Source organism: Ambystoma mexicanum, chromosome 5q (assembly GCF_040938575.1).
Source record: "Ambystoma mexicanum isolate Mex_15411 chromosome 5q, UKY_AmexF1_1, whole genome shotgun sequence".
NCBI lineage: Eukaryota > Metazoa > Chordata > Amphibia > Caudata > Ambystomatidae > Ambystoma > Ambystoma mexicanum.
In genome coordinates this window covers 916,982,120-917,000,912 of record NC_090933.1, presented here as the reverse complement: position 1 = coordinate 917,000,912, position 18,793 = coordinate 916,982,120, and the positions used below count along the sequence as shown (strand labels likewise).

General features: G+C 44.7%; 1 protein-coding gene across 9 annotated transcripts in view; it reads right to left on the bottom strand.

The window, feature by feature from the left end:
- VPS13B (vacuolar protein sorting 13 homolog B) overlaps positions 1-18,793 on the bottom strand; it is a 3,421,660-nt gene that overhangs the window by 2,187,106 nt on the left and 1,215,761 nt on the right. The gene's annotated exons all lie outside the window — the stretch shown is intronic.

Sequence of the window (18,793 nt, the reverse complement as noted above, 5' to 3'; positions counted from 1 at the left end):
ACAAATTAAAAAAAGGAGTTGTCCATGAACATGTTTTTAGGGCACTCCGATCAGTACCATGGTGAAAGTGGAGGTATCAAAGTTAGACAATAAGGATAAATATTTGTTCCATAGGAGGTTTAAGTGACTTTCAGCTAAAGATGCAAATCCATAAGAAGTCCCCATATGCTATTAGACGGTTCTGTGACTTCAACTCCTTCTCAGGAGAGGCCACAACATTTCCTCTTCTGTCCAAATCTGTTTAGCAGCTTTATTGCAATTCTGGACAGGTGAATATACTCCTTTTTTTTTGTTATGGTTAGTTACTCTGTACCATGGAACAAAGCAGATAACACTACACTCGGTTTAAGGAGTATGCAAATCAACATGGACACCTGAAAAATGTAAAGCAGAACAAAGTTAGAAAAATAGGAAGGTCTTCAGTCTCTTCCAAATTGTGAATGAGACCAAGTCATCTTTCCTATGGAGCTCAAGGGAAAAGGAATTTCATAATTTCGGTGAAACCATGGGGAATTTTCAATCTCCACTCGATCTGTAGCAATATATAGGAATATTCAAAACTTAGATAGTGGAGGATTTCTGTTGGATGATAACAAACCAGCTACCAGCTATGGGGGAAAGGCAATCACTCTTCTAAAGGACAAGCATATTAACTGAAAAAGACACCTTGAAATGTACTGGGAGCCAATGCAGATATTTTTGGAGAGCCGAGACAGATTTAATTTTTGATATCCCAAGGATCAAAGGCACTGGAGAATTTTTGAGTACTTGAAGATGCTGAAGTGGATAGGCAGGAAGTCCTATGTATATGGTGTTGGCATAGTCAAACAGCGATTTGACTAAGTCTCCAAGAAGTACTGCATATTGTTCCCTAAGAAGAAATTGGAGGTCCAAGCAGAGCTGCAAGAGTCTGAAAAATTGAGTATCTGGCCACAGAACCTACCTTTGTCTTGAAACTGAGATCTGCTTTACTGATGACTTCAGGGTTTTTATTTTACCTTATTTACATTAAGTGCATGAAGTCCAAAACAGTGAACAGTGCAAGTAGCTGCAGGAATCTTTGGCCACCTTCAACTAGATGACAGGGACCTACAATCATGACCATTGTCTTCAATGCATTGAAATCTAAACCACTCTGGAACCTTCAAGACCCACTGTCATCCTAGGAAACTGATGTCATTAAAACATTTCTTCTGTAATGGCTTGGCAGGCTGAAAGAACAATGGTCTGGAGGGTTTCCCAGAGCAATGCCAGTGGTTACGATTGATTCAAAACCTTCTAGCCATCACCGTTTGGTTTTGCATTTGGGAGCAAAACACAGAGCTTAAGAGCCTAACATGTCACAGTACACGCACACACACACACTCAAAAAGAGGGGAGACAGAAACTCAGAGGAGATTTTTTGTAAATTACTGCAACCCATGCCCTCTATTCTCATTTCAATTGAGCCCTTTTACAGAATAAGTGACAGGGTTTAGGTGAAAAAGGATAGGCCCTGTGTCATACAAAAGGCAACTTTCTGTGAAGAACAGAACATCAAGTTGATTCGAGATAACAAAATCTGCAATGTGAAACGGTTGACTGTGTATTCAATAAAGAACCATTAAAATGAGGCGGCTGGCTTATTGTAGAGAGAAGTATAGTCTTCTTAAACCTGAATGGTGCATTATTTGGGTTGTTAGGCCTAGGCAACACATTGTCACAGTTACTACTATTTGTCCAATGTAGGAAGATGTATTAATAGCACCTTTGCAACAACACCCGTTAAGGTAGTTTAAAGCATCAGGGTTTAACGGAGCAACATCATGTGGGGTTTAATCAAAAGCTCTAAACCAACCAAACTGAAGGGCCCACTGGAGAAATGACCTGCCAGCATTCAGAAACCACCAAGCTGAAAATGGTCTTATTTAGGCAGACTATATAGGTGTCTTTGTTCAGTTGAAACTCAGAGAAAGCTAAAACAAAAATGTAACCAGAGTGCGATGGGAAAAGCACATCACATTGCTGGCAGAGAAATAAATGCAGCATTTTCAATGAAACGGTCACCCATCAAAAGGTGGTGCACTGTGACAATTCAGACCCTTATTGCAGCAGAAAACAGATAATCAAAAGTGTGTTTTATTAATGACTTAAAGAAACAGCCCTTTACTTTCAGAGCAAACGCAAAGTGAACCCTGATCAGTAAAACACACTATGTCAAAGAACAAAGGCTGATGTTAGAAAATGCAATATGTGAGATCTTTTCAGCCAAGGAAAGTCAGTGAGTCTCTGGGCAGAATTTGCAAATGGCTTCTCCCACTGCAAGCCTGGTTTGTGAATCCCAACAGTTTTCTTTTTTAACTGCGGATTTGGTTTGAAACAAACCTTGCACAAAAACAATGCTATAGTAAGAGAAAAAAAAGAAAATAAATAACATTTCATATCAACAAACTACACAGATTCTTATAAAAATCACATATTTCATATCAATTGATCCAGAACACATTTCAAAAAAATGTTTAAAGCTAAAATCAATGACACATTGGCCCCCACATTCATCTACACCAGAATAAATTAGTTGAGAAGTCATTATCACTGAAACCCTCGTCTTTAAAAAAAGCATAACCTACAAGTATGAACAGGCAATCGATGACCCAATGTTTCAACGTTTCCTGGGAATCAGTATTATTACAGAATCTATAGTTTATTTGGATACTCAATACCTGGGAGCCCTTCCAATGTTTTGTCATTTCCCTAGAAGGCAGCTGGTTCAGTCTAAAACGGTAATATGTTGCACATACTCTGCTGCATGGGAAGCGTAGGAGATACAGGAGCATACTATATCTCTTATGGGAGAATTGTTAGTATTCTGTGTATGTGGAGTATCAATGGTCACCGTCCAGTCATACATAAAAACCTTTTTCTTTACAGCCCTCGGCCTATGCACTAACTCTTCTTCTGCCCCACCTCCCTAACCCCCCATTAGTGTTAAGACCTCCTGCATCCGCTTTTTGAAAGTATTGATAGAGGAAATGGAAGCTCCTGCCATAATGTGATACAAGTCAACATACAGTGAGTTGTCTGGCTGGTGAAGACATTTCGAGTAGATTGACAACTGTCTGCACGTGAAGTGGGCCTTAAGGGAAATGCCTAATAATTGAGTTAGGTATTGCAAGAGATAGACCCAGAACCTCCTCCCACAGTTTTCCCTGAATTACTGTCATGACCAGCACCTCCGAGAGACAATGCGATCCTGCCCTCGGGACTTTGGGGCTTAGAAGACACCCGGTCCGGATTGATAACAGGAAAGATCAAGGGAGGCCCACATGGACCCTGTCCTGGCGCCTTTGGCACCAGGCTCATAGTATGAATCATTCAACAACTGACACCGGCTGTCTGCAGGCCTGAACAATCTTCTGGAATAAGGTGTGGCAAGTATGGGCGTGGCCAGCAGAACGTTCTCCAAGAGCTTGGGTGTGGCCGGGCCCACCCAGGCCTTGTCAGATGCTTTGCGTTGAACTGCCCATGGCAGCAAAACGCTCTCCGCTGACACCTGAAGCAATCCTGTAAGCATGTGCGGATTCCAGCTTGCCTGAAGCTTATCCAGCTTACCTGAAGCTTATCCAGTGGTCTTCGGTATCCGCAGCGGTCCGCGATCTTCTAGAATCCAGAAGCATGTGAGGTTTCCAGCTTACCTGACACTTACCTGGGAATCTTCGGCATCCGCAGCGGTCCGTGACCACCTTCCTTCTGCACAAAAGCTGATGCAGCCTCCGGCACCTTTCCGACGCTCTGCTTTCTCTTCTGCATAGCTGCGGCACCTGGGAAGAAAGAAAAGCAAACAAGGTTAGTTGCAGAAGAGAAGCTTGCAAGCACAGTTCTCTCGTGACCGCAGCTTACATACCCTCAACAGCATCCAGCGCTCCACATGGCAGCATCTTCTGCGCTTCTGCTGTTCACACGCTATCCTATATCCGGAATCTGTTGGGAGAGAAGAGACAGGAATTAGAGAACATAGGCAAGGGAACAGCAAATAATGAACAGTGGTTTAATTGCTTACTTAAACAAAGAAAGACTCACCTTCAGCACCGGATCAGTGGAGCAACTCGATCCTAGTGCCCTCGTGACGGATCAGTGGAGTAACTCGATCCATAAGGACATTGTACCAGAATCAGTGCAGCAACTCAATTCAGAAGAGCAACACTGCACCCCTGCCGAGAGGAGAAGGAAGGAGAGCACATCATAACTATCTCCAAGGTGAGCAAACACTGCATTGGGTAACCAGAAGGACTCCTATCTGGGGACACATGGGAAGGGTCCACCGGAGAAGGCGCAAGTCCTTTATATCTATTCTGTTTTCCCATCAGGAGCCGAATCCAGGCCAGTTCAAGCAGTGACAAGAGGACCTGAGCAAAACAGCTAGAGAGTGGAGCTCAACCACGCTTGGAGAATGAACCATTTGACCCCGCTCGCATTCGACGCCCCTGCAGACACAAGGTGAGCGTAACAGAACCCAAAGTCTCTCCCGAACCTCCGCCCGGGCGCCATGGAGTCCACAGACCAGCTAGCCCCGTTGTTGGGGGAGATGCGGGCTGAGGTGCACGACAAGAAACCAACGCCCTGAGAAGGGAGCTCATAGTGAACCGGGAACAAACTGATGACCTAGCTAGGCAGCTCCTGCAAACCCAGGCGGGCCAGGCCCCGCTACCTGATGCAGCTTCCACTTCCTCGATCCCACAACCTACACCAGTGCAAGTGGTGCTCCCCGGCGCAGTACCTTTGGCACCGCCTGAACGCTTCACAGGGGACTCCTGTAAGTACGCAGTCTTCATGAACCAGTGCCGTCTGCACTTTTTGTGTCGACCCAGAGCTTTCCCCAATGGCCAGTCAAAGGTTGTGTTCGTGCTTTCGTACCTGAGTGGCAGTGCTGTGGACGGGTCGATTGCTTTGGTAAATCGAGAGGATCCTTTGCTCCATGATTTTGTCGGATTCCAACACGAAATGGAAAAGCTATTCGCCCGCCACACCAGAGGACAAACCTTAGACAACGAACCACTGTCTCCCCGACAGGGCAATCAAGTCTGCTGTCTTATATTGCCAAATTCAATCACCTTGTAGCCAAGACCAATTGGCCCGAGGAATAGAGAACTACGCTATTCTACCGAGATTTGCGAGGAGAGCTGAAAGACATCCTGGCCCAAGTGGTAAACCCTCCCGAAACCTGTGCGGAGTACATGGATCTGGTAGTGCAATTGGATCACAGATTGCAGGACCGAAGAACCGACCAATCTCGGTCAGAAAGCCGAGCCGTTTATGTGCGACCCAAAGAGAGTCAAGTCCGGCAAGCCGAATCACATCCAGAGCCCATGCAAATAGGAGGACTGAGGATCACTCTCACTAAGGCTGAAAGAGAGAAGATGAAGCAACAACAGCTTTGTCTGTACTGTAGCAAATCAGGCCATTTCCTTCGTGAGTGCCCAGTGAAACTGCCCAGGAAAACGGTAGGAGCCACCGAAAAAGAGGACACTGCCCCGATGTGGGAACCTCCAACGCCCGACAAGCGTAGAGGTCCGCTTGTCAAGCGGAGAGAAAGGATCTTGACAGACCTCGCACCTAGTCATACCCATCATTTAATTAGCCCAGACCACCCCACCCGAATTCACGAATTGGAAGCATATGTGGACAGTGGTGCGGTCGGCAATTACATGGACCAGGATTTAGCAAAAAAGATCTGTTTACCCCTTTGTCAGAAGCGGACAGTGGAAAATATAACGGCAGTGGATGGAACACAATTGTCCTCCAGCCCGGTGACACACTGCACCCAAGAGGTTACCCTTCTTTGTCAGGAGGGACACCGGGAGAACATCTTTTTTGACCTCATCTGTGCCCCCCAATTCCAGGTAATCCTGGGAATACCCTGGTTGGAAGCTCATAATCCTCAAATTGACTGGCGTGCAAGAGTATTGACTTTCTCTGAAGACTGCACAAGTACCTGTTATGGAATCGGCGTCCTCTTGGAAAAGGAAGTGAAGACCACCGCACTGGTAGGGGCTAAGCTGGGTTTAATGGGATCCTTGCCCTCTGAGTATGCAGACTACCAGGACGTGTTCCAGAAGGAACAAGCAAACACGCTCCTGCCACATCGGTCATATGACTGTCAAATTGACCTAATATCAGGGTCCCAAATTCCGTGCAGCAGAATCTATGCATTAACAGAGCAAGAAAACAACCACTTGAAGGCTTACCTGGACCAATACCTCGCCAATGGGTTTATCTGCTTGTCAAAGTCACCCGCAGCCTCGCCCCTCTTCTTTGTACCAAAGAAGGGAGGGGACTTAAGAATGTGCATAGACTACAGACCGCTGAATCAAATCACGGTGAAGAAACGATATCCCTTGCCGCTCATCCCCGAACTGTTGGACCAGGTTAAGGATGCCCACATTTACACTAAACTTGACCTCCGAGGGGCCCATCACCTGGTACGGGTCAAAAAGGGGTACGAATGGAAGATGGCTTTCTGTACAAAGTATGGCTTGTAGGAGTACCAGGTCATGCCGTTTGGACTCTGCAATGCCCCGGCCGCATTTCAGTATTTCATGAACAATGTACTCCGAGAGCTACTCGACGTTTGTGTTTTGGTCTATATAGACGACATCTTGATTTATTCCACCTCACGAGAAGACCATATCACCCATGTGCGAGCTGTCCTTCAAAAACTCAGGCAACACCGATTATACGCCAAGTTAGAAAAGTGCTTGTTCCATGTCACGGAAGTAGATTTCTTAGCTTTATCCTCACCCCGCAGGGTATCCGGATGGACACACGTAAGGTGGATGCCATTCTCAACTGGCCATCGCCGACATCGGTGAAGGGAGTACAGTATCTCCTTGGTTTTGCAAACCTTTACCGTCGATTCATACCAAGGTTCTCACAGATTGTCCACCCGATCACATCCCTACTATGCAAGAATCAACATTTTACCTGGTTTCCAGAGGCAGAAGAAGCCTTCCAAGAACTAAAGCAAAAATTCACCTCGGCCCCTGTCTTGCAACACCCGAGACCCGACCTCCCATACATGGTGGAAACCGACGCGTCCAGTGTAGCCATGGGTGCAATACTCTATCAAAGGAATCCCGAGACAGGTCAACTGCATCCCATGGCGTTTTGGTCAGGTACATTTTCAGCTCCAGAACTGAACCATGCCATTAACGATAAAGAACTCCTAGCCATCAAAGCAGCATTCAAGGCTTGGCGACACGATCTCCTAGGAGCCAGACATAAAATCACTTTAATCACAGACCATCGCAATATGCAATACCTGAGGTCAGCCAAAGCCCAGTCTTTCTGCCAACTTCGTTGGGCACTTATTTTAGCTGAATACGATTATGTGATCACATACCGACCAGGAGTGGGTAACGACAAGGCAGATGCTCTGTCTCGTATGGGTGAAGGAGAGAGCGTGTATGTCACACCAGACCCCATCGCTATCATTCCAGAAGAAAGCTTCCTGGGCGCCTTAAACACACCACCACCTCTGGAGGAGTTAGAAGCCAAGGTCCAGGATCTCATGGACAAAAAAAGAACTGCAAACCTGGGAAGCAAGAGGGCAACACCACACAATCATGAATGGACTGCCGTTTTACCAAGAACGCCTCTACCTTCCCAGCAAGGAACTGCAGGATCTAATACATAAGAACTACCACGACTCGCTCATTGAAGGACACCCTGGAATCACCAAAACAGCGGCCAAAATCAAGAGACATTACTGGTGGCCAACCTGGTGAAAAGACGTGGCTCGGTATGTGTCAAGCTGTGCACAGAACAAATCTCGGAAGCAAAAACCGGCAGGCCTGCTTCGCCCCCTAGCAATACCTCCTACTCCCTGAGACACGCCGTCATTAGATTTTATCACGGACCTTCCACCCCATCGTGGGTATAATACCATCTTAGTAGTCATGCACTTGTTTTCCAAGGTGGCCCATTTCGTTCCCCTGAAGGGCCTCCCCACAGCTTACACTCTACTGAAAGTATTCTTGGAACAAATCGTCCATCTCCACGGCTTTCCAACTATCCTGATATCTGATCGAGGAAGTCAGTTTGTGTCCATATTCTAGCAAAAAAGTGGGAAATTAGCAGGAATCGACATACGCCTGTCTGCAAGCCACCATCCCCAAACCGATGGTCAGACAGAATGGAGCAACCAGACCTTGGAGCAATACCTGAGGTGTATGCTACACCAATCAGAGGACACTTGGGTAGATGTGTTATGGATTGCGGAGTACGCTTACAACTCCATACATACCAGTACAGGACAGACCCCCTTCTACAGTGTACATGGGCGACATCCACAGACCTCTACGTTCGATCCTCCCGATGTTCTGGAAATGCCCTCAAGCTTTCAAGAGGGCGACAGAACACCTCAACAGGGCCAAGGAGGGACAAAAAAGATTTGACGATCGGCATCGAAAAGAAGCTCCAGCCTACCAAGTCGGAGATGCAGTTTGGTTAGCATTGAAACATCTTCCCCTGAAAGGATCTAATACATTCCGTCTAAGGTACCTGGGCCTGTATACCATCCAAGCAATTATCAATCCTGTTGCTATGAAGTTAGCCCTGCCTGCAAATATGCGCATTCACCCAGTATTCCACATTTCTCTCCTAAAACCGGTATCACCTGGAACAAGAGTCACAGCAGCACCAACTCTGGTGATGGTGGATGGAGAACCAGAGTACGATGTCAAACACATCTTGGATTCTAAAGTGACCAGGTCGAAACTATACTATCTTGTGGATTGGAAAGGAAATGGGCCCCAAGACAGGATGTGGGAACCTAGTGAACATATCCATTCCCGGCGTCTGCTTAAACGCTTCCATCTTAATAATTCCACCAAACCAGGACCCGAGAGAAGGCCTTTGAGAGGGGCCTTGAGGGGGAGTGCTGTCATGACCAGCATCTCCGAGAGACAATGCGATCCTGCCCTTGAGACTTTAGGGCTTAGGAGACACCCGGTCCGGATTGATAACAGGAAAGATCAAGGGAGGCCCACATGGACCCTGTCCTGGCGCCCTTGGCACCAGGCTCATAGTATGAAGCCTTCAACAACTGACACCGGCTGTCTGCAGGCCTGAACAATCTTCTGGTATAAGGTGTGGCAAGCATGGGGGTGGCCAGCAGAACGCGCTCCAAGAGCTTGGGTGTGGCCAGGCCTGGCTATATAAACCACCGGCCAGGCCTTGTCAGGCGCTTCGTGTTGAACTGCCCATGGCAGCAGAACGCTCTCTGCTGACATCTGAAGCAATCCTGTAAGCACATGCGGATTCCAGCTTGCCTGAAGCTTATCAAGCTTACCTGAAGCTTATGCAGTGGTCTTCGGTAACCGCAGCGGTCCGCGATCTTCTAGAATCCAGCAGCACGCAAGGTTTCCAGCTTCACTGACACTTACCTAGGAATCTTCGGCATCCGCAGCGGTCCGTGACCACCTTCCTTCCGCACAACAGCCGATGCAGCCTCCAGCACCTTTCCAATGCTACGCTCGATCTTCTGCATAGCTGCAGCACCTGGGAAGAAAGAAAAGCAAACAAGGTTAGTTGCAGAAGAGAAGCTCGCGAGCACAGTTCTCCCACGACCGCAGCTTACATACCCTCAGCTGCGTCCAGCGCTCCACGTGGCAGCATCTTCTGCGCTTCTGCTGTTCACACGCAAGCCTATATCCGGAATCATTTGGGAGAGAATGGACAGGAATTAAAGAACATTGCCAAGGGAACAGTGAATAACGAACAGTGGTTTAATTGCTTACTTAAACAAAGAAAGATTCACCTTTAGCACCGGAACAGTGGGGCAACTCGATCCTAGTGCCCTTGTGATGGATCAGTGGAGTAACTCGATGCATAAGTACATTGTACCGGTTACCAATTACACTAAGTAGGTTCCCCACATCCAGGAGACATGTCCAAACCATACAGCAAAACCAGCTCGGTCTTGGCCAAGTAGAAACGTACAATGGGCAAAATAGAAAATGTACATATGTTTGCAAATAGACATTTCATTTGGGGGTGAGTAGCGCTTTCTTTCTTGAAAACAGTCCTTCCACATTCCCATTGATGCAATGTTGGTCAAGTATATCCCAAGTACCTCAGGGATGGTACATGCTCCAGTCTCTCATGACCTATGGCCTAGTACATAGTCTTTAGTTTAGAACCCCTCGAAAAGACAACGACTTTAGATTTGGCTCCATTTGGTGACCTATTGTTGGCATGAGAGTACTGAAGAAACAAAACTCTCTTTCACTGTAAACCCCTCGCAGTTCTGTCAAAAAGAATAAAGTCATCAGCAAATGCAAGCCAGTTTAGTCTTGGTCCACACAAGCCTTGCTGATGAAATGGAGGGTCCATGCCACATAGAATCCACATTACATATATAAGAATTGGAGCAAACGTACAGCCCTGTTTTGGTCCTACATGTGTTCTGATTACAGTAGAAAGAGAACCCTCCCGGGTCAGATGCATCCTCTAAGTAGTTCCTGTGTGCAAAAGAGCAAGAAGTTGGACAATCTTCCGCTGAATATTCAATTTTTAAGAGTTTGGTCCACAACATCGATCTCACAACACAATCAAATGCGCTGGTCATGTCCAATGAGGCCATGTATACCACACCTACTTGACTATTCTGGATGTTAGAGGATGAGCAAGAATAGTAGCATTGACAGAGATCCAAAAATATTTCCTAAACCCCACCTGGAATCTGGACAAAACATGGGACTGAGTAATGATGGAATTGAGATCTCTCAATAGAAATATTGAAAACACCCTGCTTGTCACGTCAATGAGAGGGATCAGCGTATAGTTTGTTGGGTCAAGTGGATTGTCTTTTTTGAAAATCAGAACAATTGATTGGGTCCAAGACATGGGAATAACATGGGTAACATATATTTGGTCAAATAAAGGTTTTAAGAGGCCCGAGTGGGAATTTATTAAAACAAAAGGGGGTTTGCGTTGGGCACAGGGCCCAAGATGTTTTTAACTGGTCAATTGCCCAAATAATGTCAGCTTCCTCCCAAAGGCAGCTGCCAAAAATAACGAGGTCATCAAGTTTCGAAAAAATCCTCAACTAGCGATTATTTGTTCTTGTAAAATTCCACCCATGTCTGTTCATCAATCGGGGCCTCAGTACAGATCCCCGTAGATCCCAGAGTACGATTGATATTATAGTATAATTGATAGTGGCCCAACATTTTCCTTCCCTTCCATGGCAAAGCTGCTGTAACATGAGCTGGTTATCCCTCACATGCAGATCTATCTTTGGAGATCTGACCAAATTCTTGTGGGATTGACAGCCTCTGTTTCTTTAGAGCTTGAATATTTTTATGTTTTAATCTCTTAGACTGCATGATTCTCAAAAAGGAATATTGTTGCCCACTGTTGTTCTGAGGGGGTTTCTGCTGTACAATGGTACTCACACAGTCCATAGTAATTTGATACAATGCATTAGCATGTTCCTTGAGTGAACAAATATCCTTGTTCCTTGTCCCAAGCTTCCCAACTGTTTAAAACTGCAATACAATGTGGCCTGCCAGAAAGGTGTTGAAAAGCAAGTGTCCCCAGACCTGCTGTCTCTGTAGGGAGTTATGTGCAGGCCAAATGTTCTAGCCAGTGCATGACTGGAATGTGGAGAGGGGGATCTCTGTGTTGCCAAGGCCACACATGTGTTTACGACCGGCAGCCACCAACTTCAAATAAACAAACGTCTTTTTTATTTTTTTATTTTGATACAGCTGAAATCAATTAACTTTTCAAAAATTACATATATGCAAACATATAAATACAAAATCACTTTCAATTACAATTTCAAATTGGGACATAACGAGACACAAAGGAGCAGTATAAAAGGAGACAAATTAAAATAAAGAGTGCAAAGTATAAAGTAGAAACTCAGCCAGAGCAAGTAGAATACAGATATATACAGTCCATGAGATGCCTTAATTCTAATGACATAATATCATTGAAATAACATCAGGTTTTTACAATATGGCTAAAGTTCTACTTGACTGTGGATTGATTTCAGTAGGTAAAATATTTCCCAAAAAATGTACCAGGGCTTTTATCACCGAAAATCTGGGACTATTAAGTAAAATGCTCCAAGTCTCAATTTCATCCCTTTCCATATACAGGTTTATCAGGTTTAAGAAATATTTTTCTCTAATGACCCTCAGCTTAGGGCACGATACTACCACATGTTGCAACGTTTCTCTTACAGTATGTGATTCACAAAATCGGCAAAAATTTAAGTCAGAGGGAACAATTTTGCGCCTCGCCAACAATTCCCGCGTCGGCCATAGGTTCATCCTTAAACGCAAATATTGGTTCCTAATTTTTGCTGAGGGGCATTTCAAAAGATAGTTAGGCACTTGACCCAAGCGCTTGCTGCCAAAGTTTCTAGTGTCAAAATCTCTATAATTTGAACAACGCTCATATTTCTGAATCCAGACCCATTGGTAGAATTTTGTTTTAGCACTTAGTGGGCTATCAATTAGGAACTGTAAAGAAATGTTGGCCTCCACTAAGGTATTTAAGACAAAACTTTGCCATTTTGCAGGGAAAGTTAGAGTGGAGGAGGACAAATGACGGGCAACAGTACTCAGTATGTTATTATTTGTCGCACCCATCAAGAATTTGCGGAAAAAAGGAGCACATTCTCCATTTAACTCTGCTCGCTAGTGAGTTTATACCCAATTCAAAATGCAGTATCGGCATAGGTACACAGTTTGGTAGATGTAACACCCTTTTCCAAAAAACAGCTTCCAATTTATTCCAGATTTGATCATTGATATACAGCTTTGATTCAACACCATATAGAAGCATAGGAATCACTTTTTGTTCGTAAAACATAAATAGATGCTTTAAAGTGAATTTACCATATCTGTAAACAAGTATTTTGGCTTGTGACAACAAGGACAACAGTTTGGACAGCAACAAAATTGAATATTTAGCATCGCCAACAGTATTTTGAATAGATAGGCCTAAATATTTATATTCAGAGACTAATTGCAATGGTTCCAGTTGGAGATTCCAAACTGCATTTCGATACTTGAATCTCCCCTTTGGTCTACATACCATAATTTGCGATTTTTCCAAATTTACTGTTAATTGATTCTTCAAAGCATACTCAGATGAAGCAGATAAGAGATTCTAGAGGCCCTTTGGCGTCTGGGAGACCAACACAAGGTCATCAGCATAGAGTAACCATGGGATGCGCTGCCCCCCCCCCAATTCAGGCGAAACGACAAAATGCAAAAGAAAGCCTGTCCCATGTCAAAAATAAACAGTTTGCACAAAAATGAGGCTAAAATACACCCCTGTTTGAGTCCTAAGAATGTGGCAAAGGAAGCAGATAAAAGGCCTTCAGTAGATAGTCTAACACGCATAGACGTGTCTGAGTGTAATTGAATAATTAAAGATAACAAGGAGGACGGACAGCCAAAAGAGTACAACTTGTGGAATAACAAATTACGATTAATAGAATCAAACGCAGAACGAAAATCAATAAAAAAACGAATGTCAAACAACAAAGAGGTGAATAAAAAAACTTCTGGTCACAGGCTGGCCAAGAGGGGCAAATGGCCTGTAGGACAGGAAACACAAGTTTGCACATATGAAGATTCCCGTTTAGTTTAAATGCACTGTCATGATTGTTGTATTTTCTCAGAAACCACAAGTCGCACTGCATACATGTACGTTTAATTTTTAGATAATTTCCAGGTGATGAAGTAAAATTAATCAACATGCAACTTAGGGTACTGTAATGACCAACTAAAAGGTGTTCTTGGCTGCTCTGAGCATGTTCTGAATTTGAAAGTTGGGAAACTGGTGGAGGGTAAAAGTAGGAATGTGGGGAGTAAATTACATGTTCCTAACGATTATGCTTTTTGTAAAAATGGCGCAAAATTGACAAACGCCCATGCTAACTGGTGCGGAACCGGCTGTCCTTTTATTTCATTCCCCGTGATTAGCTTAGCCAGAATATATATGCATTATGGCAGTTACTAGTGAATTATAAAGTTTTGATACATAACACATTTTTGCCAAAAAGTTGACATGGGAACAAAAGGGGATTTCAAATTGAAGTTGCCATATGGCTGTCCAGGATCCTAAACCAATCCATAGAGAGCTGTCGATACCTGGTTGCGAGAAATCTTGCGATATTGATGGTGTCATCACTGGTCTATAAAGTGGATGCACTCTGGGGGGCTGCTAAAAATTACCATATGACAGCCGCAAGGAAACACCAAAGGAGGTTTGCTGAGATTGCATCTGGGAGGAGCTGTACATTGCTGGGAGACCTAAAAACTACTGGGCCCTATGGTGAAGAGCTGGGGGCCATCCCTGAGAGTGGAGTGACCAGACCCCTGCTCGGACCTGAAATGCAGCTGGCTTTCCTGAACTTTAAACAGAGGTTTTCAATGAAAGTAGAATTCAGCCATTTGAAACCGGAGGTTGGGGGAGTCTGCTTGCCTTATATCCTTTCCCTTTTTAGTGGGCAGAGTGTGGGGGTCAAAACTGTGTAGGGCCTTAGTCTATTTACCTAAAAATATTAAATTTAATTAATTCCAGTGTGATTTTTGTTACAATTCTAAATTAACAAAGCTGATTCCCAGTGTGCGCTGAAAACTATAGACTATTTTAATTGGGTAACCCTATTCGTCCAATGTCACCTAAAACAAAGCTTAAAGTGGAGGGAGGCCTGAAAATCAGAAATTCTTAAATCATCCATAGTGTTACTGTCCAACTTCCCCAAACCAGACCTTTAAGTGAGGTGGGTGGGGGGCCTCAAAAATAAATTACTAAATCACTGTTTGTGTTTTTTATAGCAAAAGTGTGGATGATTTATTATGCCATATGCATTTGTACACATCTGTAAAACAAACTTCTAGCCTTTTAAGCATGCAGGAAAATCGAAATTGCACAGCATTGCATCTATGTAATTTTTGATCACTGACCAGTGTTGATTATTTCTTGAAGTGAAATCTATATAAAGTAAAGTATTGTGATTTGTGTTTTTCCCAACCAACTTGTGTGATTTATTTGTGTAATGTGAGAAACCTGAAGGTATTCTCACTCCTAGTGCCCTTGGGTCCTCTACACAGGTGGCCAGGGTAAGGCCATCGCTTTTGAATCCTGACCCTGGGGGTGGACAAGCGAGGGACGATCACCTGGTGGGAGGGTCCTTGGGGGCTGGGGGCGGGAGGGGGAGATTCCTTGGGTGATAGATGGTATCCCCCTTTCCCTATTGGCGATCAACCCAACCCCTCCCCAACCTTCATGGATTGTGTGTTAGTTCCCCTCATTCCTTCGCATTTGACAATTGACAGTACTGGGACGTGGAAAAAGCAACCAAGAGCAATGAAGACTATGCTGTTTTACCACTGGTAATGGGACGAGGAAGATGCCTGCAGAGATTTAGCAGGGTCAGGCATGTCCTTTAATTGTGGCCAGGCAGGGCTAATTGAATATTCGCACCTGGAACCTGTTAAAGTGTATAAGAGGTTCCCAATTCAAGGAGAGAAGGTGATGGTGAAAGTGGAGGCGGAGTCGAAACACCAGCAGAAGCGAGGCCAAGAGAAGCAACAAGGAATCGTGGTGAAGAGGTACGCCGAGACGCTGAGGTCTGCAGAGGGGGGCGACCTATGCAAGCCTGGCGAGGGAGCTTGGCTGCGCGGAGCAGATCAAATGCTGGGAAGGGAGCCGTGTGGAGCAGCTGTCCCTTTTAATTAAATTCAAAGTGCTCGTTACTCTGTGTTCAGACAGTGATATAGGAGTAATTGGAACCATCATATGGACTTTCCTAGAGGAATACTTTGTATCGGAGTGGTCGTGTGTGGGCGAAATCATTCTCGAAAGTCTGAGCGTTGGACATTTCATTTTATGTGAATTAAAGAAGTATTAGACCACGGGCTGAACAGCAAGTGTGTTTTGAGTGCAACCCACGCCTATTGAACATTAATAAGAAGTATCACACAGCGGGCTCAGTAGCAAGTGTGTTTGGAGTACAATCCACGCCTATTGAACATCAAACTACGTGGAAACTTACACCACGGGTTAAAAAAGGGAAGGTGTGTTCTGATCACAAACTGTGCCTATTCAATACTAAACTGAATGAAACTTTAACAAGTGTAATTCACCATCTATTTAATGCCGAACTGATTGAAAACTTTACTAAACAGCAAATGTATTGAAAATTCAGTTCAGAAGTAAAACATAACATTAAAATCAAGTAAAACTATTAAGTTTTGAACTCTATGTTGAATTTAAAATCTAAATGAAGCCAAAAACTGCATATCACAGAGAATTGCATTTGAAGCAGAACTAATCAAGATTTTGAAGTTGGTTTTGAATATAATTACAAATAATACACAAACCACTAACCATAAAGAGAAGGCCCATGCGTGGTCAACACCTTTACAGAGACAAAAGACATTTTTGGGTTGCTGAACTTAAGTCTTGGGGAAGGAAGCCCAAAGACTTGAATTGTTTATTGACTTGAGGACAATGTCTCAGGATTCGTTGGTGCTTGGATTTGTGTTACTTGGAACATGGGGAAGGGATCCTCAAGCGCTGGTTAAAACGACATTATTCTGAACTCAAGAGAGGTAACGTTGAGACTTTTGCTAGAACTGTTTTTATACTTGGGGAAGGGAGCCGAAAAGAAGCTGCAAGCTCACAACTTTGTGTTGGACACTTTTCTTTTGATTGCGGACATCCCTACACATTGTATATGTTAGTTGTGAGGGCAAGTATAGGTTTTGGGCACAGACAGATTCTTCAGTTGAACCTTTGACTTAGACTTTGCTTAATTTTATTTAGGTATTGAAATCCCACCTTAGCATAGGGCAAGTGAGGCCTTTTTCACAGCTGACAATTAAGTTAATAAAAGTGTTTGTTTTGAATTCTGAATCTGCTGTTTGTGTTCTTCTTCATGATGCCTTCACAGTAACAATAAGTTTAATTGTGAGCCACAAAGGTGGTGTGTGTCGAGTGCAATCTACATTATTTATCATTCGAATGAATACAAATATATTTCCTGTAAACCAGCCTGTTTCCTCTCCCATTAGGTTAATATGATGCTTTCATGCTCCTAAGTGTATGACCCAACCTGATACTACCTCACGTTTTGTTATTCATTCGCCTTTCTCATGAATTACAAGTATTAAGACCGGTTAATGTTATGTACTGCATGTGATATTGGAAAATCTCTATTGTCATGAACTTAGTAATGTAACCATATGTAAACGGCAGAAACGTGCAATTTCCCCAATGCGTCCAGCTTTAGCAGTCATCCCCTCCAATGGTATATTGTGTGGCCCCGTGAATAGAGAGTTGCTCAGAGATACAAGGCCATCTCCCCCTCCTCCCGCCAAGGCTTGCAGGGGCTTGCTGGTGTTCGAGCAGCACAGCCTCACCTCCCCACATTCCTGCTGGACCCGCTTGAAGTATTTATCTCCCCCATGGCAGAGGCCGCCATGGCCAGGCCAAATGAATTATGAGCCACCTGGTGCTAAATCCCACCGCCTTTGAGGTGCCAGCTAGGTGCCCCCTCTGACCCAATGGTATCCAAGTTCGCCCCAAATCCAACAGACCACAAAGGCAGCTATCCGCCCTTGTGCAAACATCCCCCAGAGTCATCATTTACAACAGTAAAATGATGAAGATAGCCTGACCCATGCCCCCTGATAAGACACCTGGCCCCACGAGACTGGACCCCTTGCTACTGACAACTTTATGATGATGTATGGAAGCAGCCTCGTATTGCATATTGTTTTCCTGTGTCCCCACCCAGGTATTCGATTAACACATTAGAAGTTTTAGATAACAACTTGGCATAGATGAGTGTGATGAATGGGTATGAAAGGCCACAAGGGCAAGTTTCTAGAACTATCGTGGTGAATCTCCAGTGACAGCCAGCACCCTTGAACTCCACCCCGATGAGCCCAACTGACCCAAGCACGTCGTGATACCACCACGTGGATCTCCGCCAATCATGGAGCACCGAACCTATATTCTACATAGTAGCTAGACATCGCCAGCCAATCCCCAAGACTGTGTGGCCACTATAGCTTACCTCATGCACGACGTGTACTTGTAATATAACTGACTGTCTTTGCTATTGTCAGACAGAGCGCTCTCAGAGTTTGAAGAGTCCTTTGCATGCCCTATTTGACTAAGATAAAAACCTTTAAACTTCACCCGCACTTGGTCGTGGTCTCATTCCCTCCTGGGGTGTGTCCTTCAGTGCCTCTCGGTAAGGGGGGTTTTCTGCCTTATTGGGGGATGCTTACTTTCAGTGGTGACCCCTTAGAAGTGATTAGTCTTTATTGTCCCCTTTTGGCACAAGACGACCCCGGCCGCAGTGGAAACGCACGTCGCGCTCGCTACAAGAGAGCTGCCCGCCTACGGAAACTGGTACGCTTAGACGTGCGCATGCAGTACGGCGAAAGGGTACGGGTCCCGCTCCAAAAAACCCTTTATACCGCTCGCCGGGGGCGGCCATTGAGTGTGATGCAGCGCTGCCTGGACGAACCAAGTCCGGAGAGTCTTGGATCAAGACGTGCATGTGAGGATTGAGTGTGAGTGACAATAAAAGGAGTGGGAGGGGAAACCAGGTTATATGAGGTCAGGGGAGGTAAAGAAGAGATATTTCCTTAGGGGCAAATTAACGGGTACTTTTATATATTAATACTATCCTCTTTTTCTGCATATGGCCATTAGGATAAAAAGGTGAAAAAAGGAAAAGACGGGAACCTAGCTCTGCAAGGGGGTAGAA